Source organism: Cnephaeus nilssonii (genome assembly GCF_951640355.1).
Source record: "Cnephaeus nilssonii genome assembly, chromosome: 19".
NCBI lineage: Eukaryota > Metazoa > Chordata > Mammalia > Chiroptera > Vespertilionidae > Cnephaeus > Cnephaeus nilssonii.
This window is the reverse complement of record NC_137090.1, coordinates 8,236,377-8,242,789: the sequence shown is the minus strand read 5'-3', so window position 1 is coordinate 8,242,789 and position 6,413 is coordinate 8,236,377.

Sequence of the window (6,413 nt, the reverse complement as noted above, 5' to 3'; positions counted from 1 at the left end):
CATTGACCTGGAATGGAACCGTGACCTCTTGGTTCATAGGTTGCCGCCTAACCTCCAAGCCACGCCCACGCCAGCTGGGCTGTTCAACCCACTTTTAGACAACTCAGTCCATCTGATCGATGGGGAGGTTGAGGCCCAGATGCCAAGGTCATTGAGAGCCAGGATTCGAACTCTGGCGCTAAGCCAGGACCAGGGAGGCTTTTCTTTCCAGGTGTGTATCCTTTTCCCTGGGCCTGGCGACAGAGCGTGGGTCTGGGAGGGCGAGGGCTGGGGAATCAGAGCAGGGCCTGGTCAGGGAGGGTAGATTTCTCCAGAACTGGGCTCCCACCTGCTCCAAGCCTGGAGACAGCAGAGAAGGCAAGATGGGGGCCCTGGGACATGGGGCTGCGGAGGCACCTGGAGGGCAGCCTGGTGCTCAGACTCTGGACTCACACCTGCTGGGTGAGGTTGGGCAGGTAAGACTTTCACTGAGGCCAGAGCCTCAGTTTTCCCAGCTGTCAAGTGGGGATGGTCGTTCCTATGTAGAGAGTGAAGACCAGTGGGCAGAGCGTGTGACCAGGGCCTGGGCCGAGGTCAGGAAGTGGTGGGTTAGGACCCCATTCATAACAAGGTGCTGCTGGGATCTGGTGGTTTCCAGGACCTTCGCTTGCCCAGACGCCCTGTTTGCAGCCCTTCTTCTCCCTCCGTGTTCCTTCAGCTTCCCTTTTCTCCTCTGTGGTCTGGACATCTAACTACCGACAGAGGTCTGGGGTCTGTGCTTAGACGTATGGACAAAAAAGGGGCGACATACTAACCCTGACTATCTCAGGGGAGGCCCACATGGCAGCCTTACAAACTGAGACCGAAAGTCACCACAGAGGATGGTCCGAAATGAAAACGTCCTAACTAAAAGCCGTTCGTGGCGGGGAGTCATGTCCTAGGCCAGTATTTTTCCCGAAGGAAGATCGATCTTTACCTTAACTGAGCCTGTTGTCTTTTTTGAATCTACATAGTTTGTATCTACATACTTTGTGTAACATACCTGATAACATGCCTTTGGACTATCACAGTAATTTCCTTTTCTCCCGACCCCTCAATGCACAACCTTGGCACCTGAGCAGAGGCCACCAGTCCCCTCATTGTTATCATTATTGTAAGAAACATGCCTCTGATTTATCTTCATAGAAAAGAAGCAGCACGTGGCCAGGCCATTACTGAATTTCCCCAGAGCAAACAGGGTGTGGGGTGGGGAGGGTATGAGCAGTACGTCCATCCGTATGTCCTAGGAAGATTCCCCTAGGCGGCCTAGACAAAGAGAAGTGGAGGCAACTAGAGAAGGCCCCAGCCCATTTTTTTTTAAGTAACCCAATGGGAGACAGCAAGACCCAGGCGACCTGTTAGGAAATAGATGACCAAATAGTCCTCAGCCAATGAGGAACCGGAGGCGGGTCTAAATAAATAGGCTGCGCTCCTTGCCCTTGTGTGTTCCTGTGAAATGGGCGCCGCCCTCCTCTGGAGAGTGTTATAAAAGCCTCATTTTCACCATGTTTCTGTTTCCTAGTCCGTCATTTGAAATTTGGACAGGTGAGCCATTTCTCCCATTATCCCGTTAATTGCCAGTGTTAACTGTCCTATACCCGCCTATGTAAAAGGAGTGTCTATTTGTTTTATTTTTTATCCAATCTCGGAGATTCCACACCCGGTCCCCCTTGCTTTGCTTTTGCTTCTCGGCAATTGCCATCAGTTTGGCTCAAATACACTAAAAAGAAAACCCCCACAAACAAACAAACAAACAAACAAACAAACACCTCTCAAAAATTCTTACAGCTTCGGACGTTTCTTATGTTAACCGACTATTGGGCAGGAAAAGGCAGGCCCACGCTGGTGGCTGTGTATGAGGCCCAGGTGTGTGAGGCCCACCTGAGAGGTGAAAGGTGACCAAATGGGAGGGGGTCGCACTCGGGGGAGGGCTCTGGGGGTGCCCATGAGGCTGTGGCCTCGCCCCTGCCAATGTGCCCTCCATGATCTGGGAACCTGCTCTCCTGATTGGAACCAGATGGGCCTGATGTGGTCGGAGGTCTGTCTCTGCAGTCCGCTCCTTTGCCGGGAGGGTGGCGGGGTACAGACTAAGGGGAGGTGGAGGTGGTGAGGCGCTCCTCACCAGGGAGGGTGGCAGTGGTGTGGGGACCAGCCTTGGACAAGCCTTTCCCGGGGGCTTGGGTGGGCAGTCCTGGAGCCTAGGACAATCTCCCCACCCCCACCACGAAGCTCAGAGGCAGGGTGCCAAGTGGGGGCTGACGGTGCCCGCCCCCAGGCTCCTGGAGTGGCCCCCAGGTCATTCTCCTCACCCCTGGCCTCCTTGGCCTTGGCAGACAGGGGTTCTTGCGCTGGGGGTTGGGGTGGAAGGGCTGGGGCCTGGCTGGAGCTGGGCTGAAGCCCAAGGTTCCCGTCATTTCAGGCCTGGCAGCTACCCCGCTGCAGATGACTCCCCCGCCAGCCTGGCGGCCAGCACAAATGCTTTACAGCTGTACTTCTCTCCATCGGCTCGCCCTGGAGCCCTGGAGGGCAGAGACAGAGATGGGGAGCCTGGGGGACTCAGAGGGGCATGCACGGAACGCTGGAGTGTGTGGGAGACAGGCCAGGACAGCTGGTTGCTGAGTGAGAAGGACAAGGAAACTTGAAGCTCCTGAGAAAGTTTCCCCCACAAGCAGGGGTGGGAGGGGGCGCTTCCTGAGGGAGGATCGTATTGGGGGTGGGGTGCTGGCTGGCTGGGCCGGGGCTCAGGGTCTAGTCTCTGAGTAGAGCCAGAAGCTTCTAGTTGGAGCAGCAGGGAGGGGAGCCCAACCTCGTCCCTACCCAGGGGAAATTGGATCAGACTGCTCAGGAAATAAATTCAATTTTCCAGCATCGTGGAAGGTTAGTCGGACAATAGAGCCGCGGCCCGCCCCCCCCCCCTCCCCCAAAGCCTAAGAAAAAAAGCCCAATTGCCTTTGGCTGAGCTGTTTCCCAACTTCATTTCTCAGCCTCAGTTCAAGGCTTCTCATTCAAAGCGACACGTGACTGCTCTGTGACCCCTGGCCTGATCGCGGCCTGAAGGGTCAGGCCAGGCCAGCCTGAACTGTGCTCCCAGAACCTGTGATCACCCCCACTTCCAAAAGCCCTGGATGAGGGAGAGGCTGTGGTAAAAACATAAACCTTCCCCAGAAGAGATTTCTTCGAATTTAGGGTGGGTGAGTCCCAAGTCCCAGGCAACAGGCCCAGAAGGGTTTATATGTAAGTGGACCTTAAAAGTTTTTGAAACTTTTTCTTTTGGGCGTGGGGAGGGTTGCCTTTAACACTCAAACGGCCTTGTAAACCCCTGCAGCGGATGTTCTTGGGGCTCTAATGAGGGGAGTTAGCCCTGCAAACTGGGGGTCAGCCTCCAGTTGTGCTATTTGCAGATGGTGGCCTGTGGGGGACTCTGGTGGCCTGTGGGGGACTCTGGTGGCCTGTGGGGGACTCCGGGCACTGGTAGAGGAAGAGAGGGTCAGCACAAGCCAAAGTGGAGGGAAGGCCCAGAGTGGGGGAAGAGCAGAGGCTGCCAGGAGGCAGATCCTGAATTTCTGGGGTGGGAGGGAGAAGGGAGGAGAGACCACACAGGAAGCTTTGGGGAGAGCAGGGCAGTATCTTGGCTGGAGAGGGGGTGTGTGTGTTGGGGGGGATGGGAGGTGGGGTGGAGGTGGGTGGGGGAGAGAGAGGGAGATGGCTCTAGCCTGAAGGTCACTTCCAGGAGACCAGGGCTCACCCATTACACAGATGGGAAACTGAGTCTGTGACTTGCTTGCCTGAAGGCATAAACAAACTGGTGGTAGAAGCAGATTGGAACTCAGGGCAGTGTTCTTTTTGTACTATCTCCCAGTGGGGCAAGAGGGGGTCTTCAGGCAGCCAAGTGGAACAGGATTCTTTCGGCACCAGAAAGGGGAAACTAAGTAATAAGGCCTATCATTTGGGAGGAAGGAAGGAGGTCCTGATGGAAGATTCTAGGTGGAAAAGGGGTGGGGGGGGGGGGGACGTTGATTTTGTCAGCATCCTGAGCAGCCTGAGGTGGGCACCAGGGTGGGCTGGGGAACCTGATCCCTGAGGGGAGAAGAGGGGTTTGGTGCATATGGAGGAGGCAGGGGACTAAACCTCTGGCTTAATAAGCTCCAAATGTCATCAGTCTTATCACCATCACCATGGGTTTGGGTCCAGATTGCTTGGTTTCAAATCTCACTTCACCGCTTATTATGGTTGGAAACTGGGACATTGACTTAATTACCCAATCCACAGGTCCATAGCCGTCAGATGAGGATGAATAACCGTACTTACGTCGTGCTGTCAAGATTAAATGAGATAACATCTGGCAAAGCTCCCAACAAATACTTACTGTAGGAGGCCTGAGGTGTGCCCGGCACTGTTTCAGGGGAGTCAGGGGTGAACAAGGTGAGTCGTTTTTCCCACAGAGCTCCCGTTCCAGGGCCATGGTCCTTGGCATATACCTCAGGTGCTTAATGAAAGCTAGCCGTGCTCTCTTTCGCGTAACAAACATTGGTACTGTGTAGGCCACCAAGTGCATTCATGTCCAGTGTATGTTTAGGCTTCCCATAACCTTAATTTGTTTTATTTTTTACTTATTACTCTGAGAGAAAGAGAGAGACAGAGACATTGATTTGTTGTTCCAATTATTTATGCATTCATTGGTTGGTTTTTGTATGTGCCATGACTGGGGATCAAACCCACAACCTTGGAGTATTGGGACAACACTCTAACCAACTGAGCTACCTCGGCCAGGGCCCATAACCATAATGTTATGAGGTGGGTATTGCAAATGGGAAAATGGAGGCTCAATGTCCAGAGGAGTGACTTGCCCTTAAGTCAGGCAGCTAGTCAATGGCACAGGTTCCTGCTTCCAGATCTGGCTGACTTTAGAGGCTTCTCACTCTTGATGCAGAAGATGGAAGGTGTGTGTGTGTGTGTGTGTGTGTGTGTGTGTGTGCACACACGTGCGTGCGTGCACAGTGGGAGTGAGGTGAACTAGGAATATGTCCCGCCTCCGTGTTCACCGGGTGTCAAATCGGATGCTGTGGAGGACAGAGCATCTCTCCTGGGGCACATGCAGGCTCTCCCCCACCTCCTGGTCCACCCTGGGGTGCCTCATCCACTGTTCAGCTGGGAGCTCAGCACATAGTTGGTGAATGAATGAATGATATGTGAGTGACACTCTCCCCCCCCCCCCACCCCCACCCCCATTTTCTATCTCTGGTTCCCTCCTCCTGGCTTGTCTCCTTTTCCCAGAGGCCTGCTCAAAGCCAAGCTCCACTTGCCCTCCTTGGCAAGATCTGGCTGGAGAGGGCTAAAGGCTGAGCCGCCTTCCAGAAAACAGAGTTATAATACAATCCCTGTCTGGCTCCAAGGGCCCAGAGTCAGGAAGAAGGTCTGCTTTGCTGTGGGCTGAGGGCCAAGCCTGGTCAGCACTGGGATTGTCGGGGTGGGAACATGGCTGGGAAAGGAGTAGGGGTGCTATGGATTGAGCTGTGCCCCCCAGATTCACATGTTGAAGCCCTAACCCACAGAATGACTGTATTTGGAACTAGGACTTTAAGAGGTAATTAAGGGTAACCTAGGTCCTAAGGTGTGTTCCTAATCTGATAGGATTGGTGACTTTACAAGAAGAAGGGAGAGATCTCTCTCTCCAGGACACACACTGAGGAAATGCTGTGTGAACAGTGAGAAGGTGGCCATCTACAAGCCAAGAAGAGAGCTCTCACCAGAACCCAACCATGCCGGCTTCTTGGACTTCAGGTCCCAGAAGTGAGAAAACAAATATCTGTTGTTTAAGCCACTAAGTCAATGGCATTTTGTTATGATAGCCTGAGTAGACTAAACCCGGGGGGGGGGGGGGGGCGGTGGAGGCGGGGGGAATGGATAGAGTAATCTTGGTTATAGGTCTTTGCTATTCATCATGCTTTGAATATTTCTTGTCACTCCCTTCTGGCCTGCATAATTTCTGTTGAGAAATCAGCTGACAGTTGTATGGGCATTCCCTTGTAGGTAACTAACTGCTTTTCTCTTGCTGCTTTTAAGATTCTCTCTCTGTCTTTAGCTCTTGGCATTTTAATTATGATGTGTCTTGGTGTGGTCCTTTTTGGGTTCCTCTTGTTTGGGACTCTCTGTGCTTCCTGGACTTGTAAGTCTATTTCTTTCACCAGGTAGGGGAAGTTTTCTGTCATTATTTCTTCAAATAGGTTTTCTATATCTTGCTCTCTCTCTCTCTTCTGGCACCCCCATAATGCAAACGTTGGTACACTTAAAGTTGTCCCAGTGGTTCCTTCCACTATCTTCATATTTTTGGATTATTTTTTCTTTTTGCTCTTCTGGTTGGGTGTTTTTTGCTTTCTCATATTTCAAATCATTGA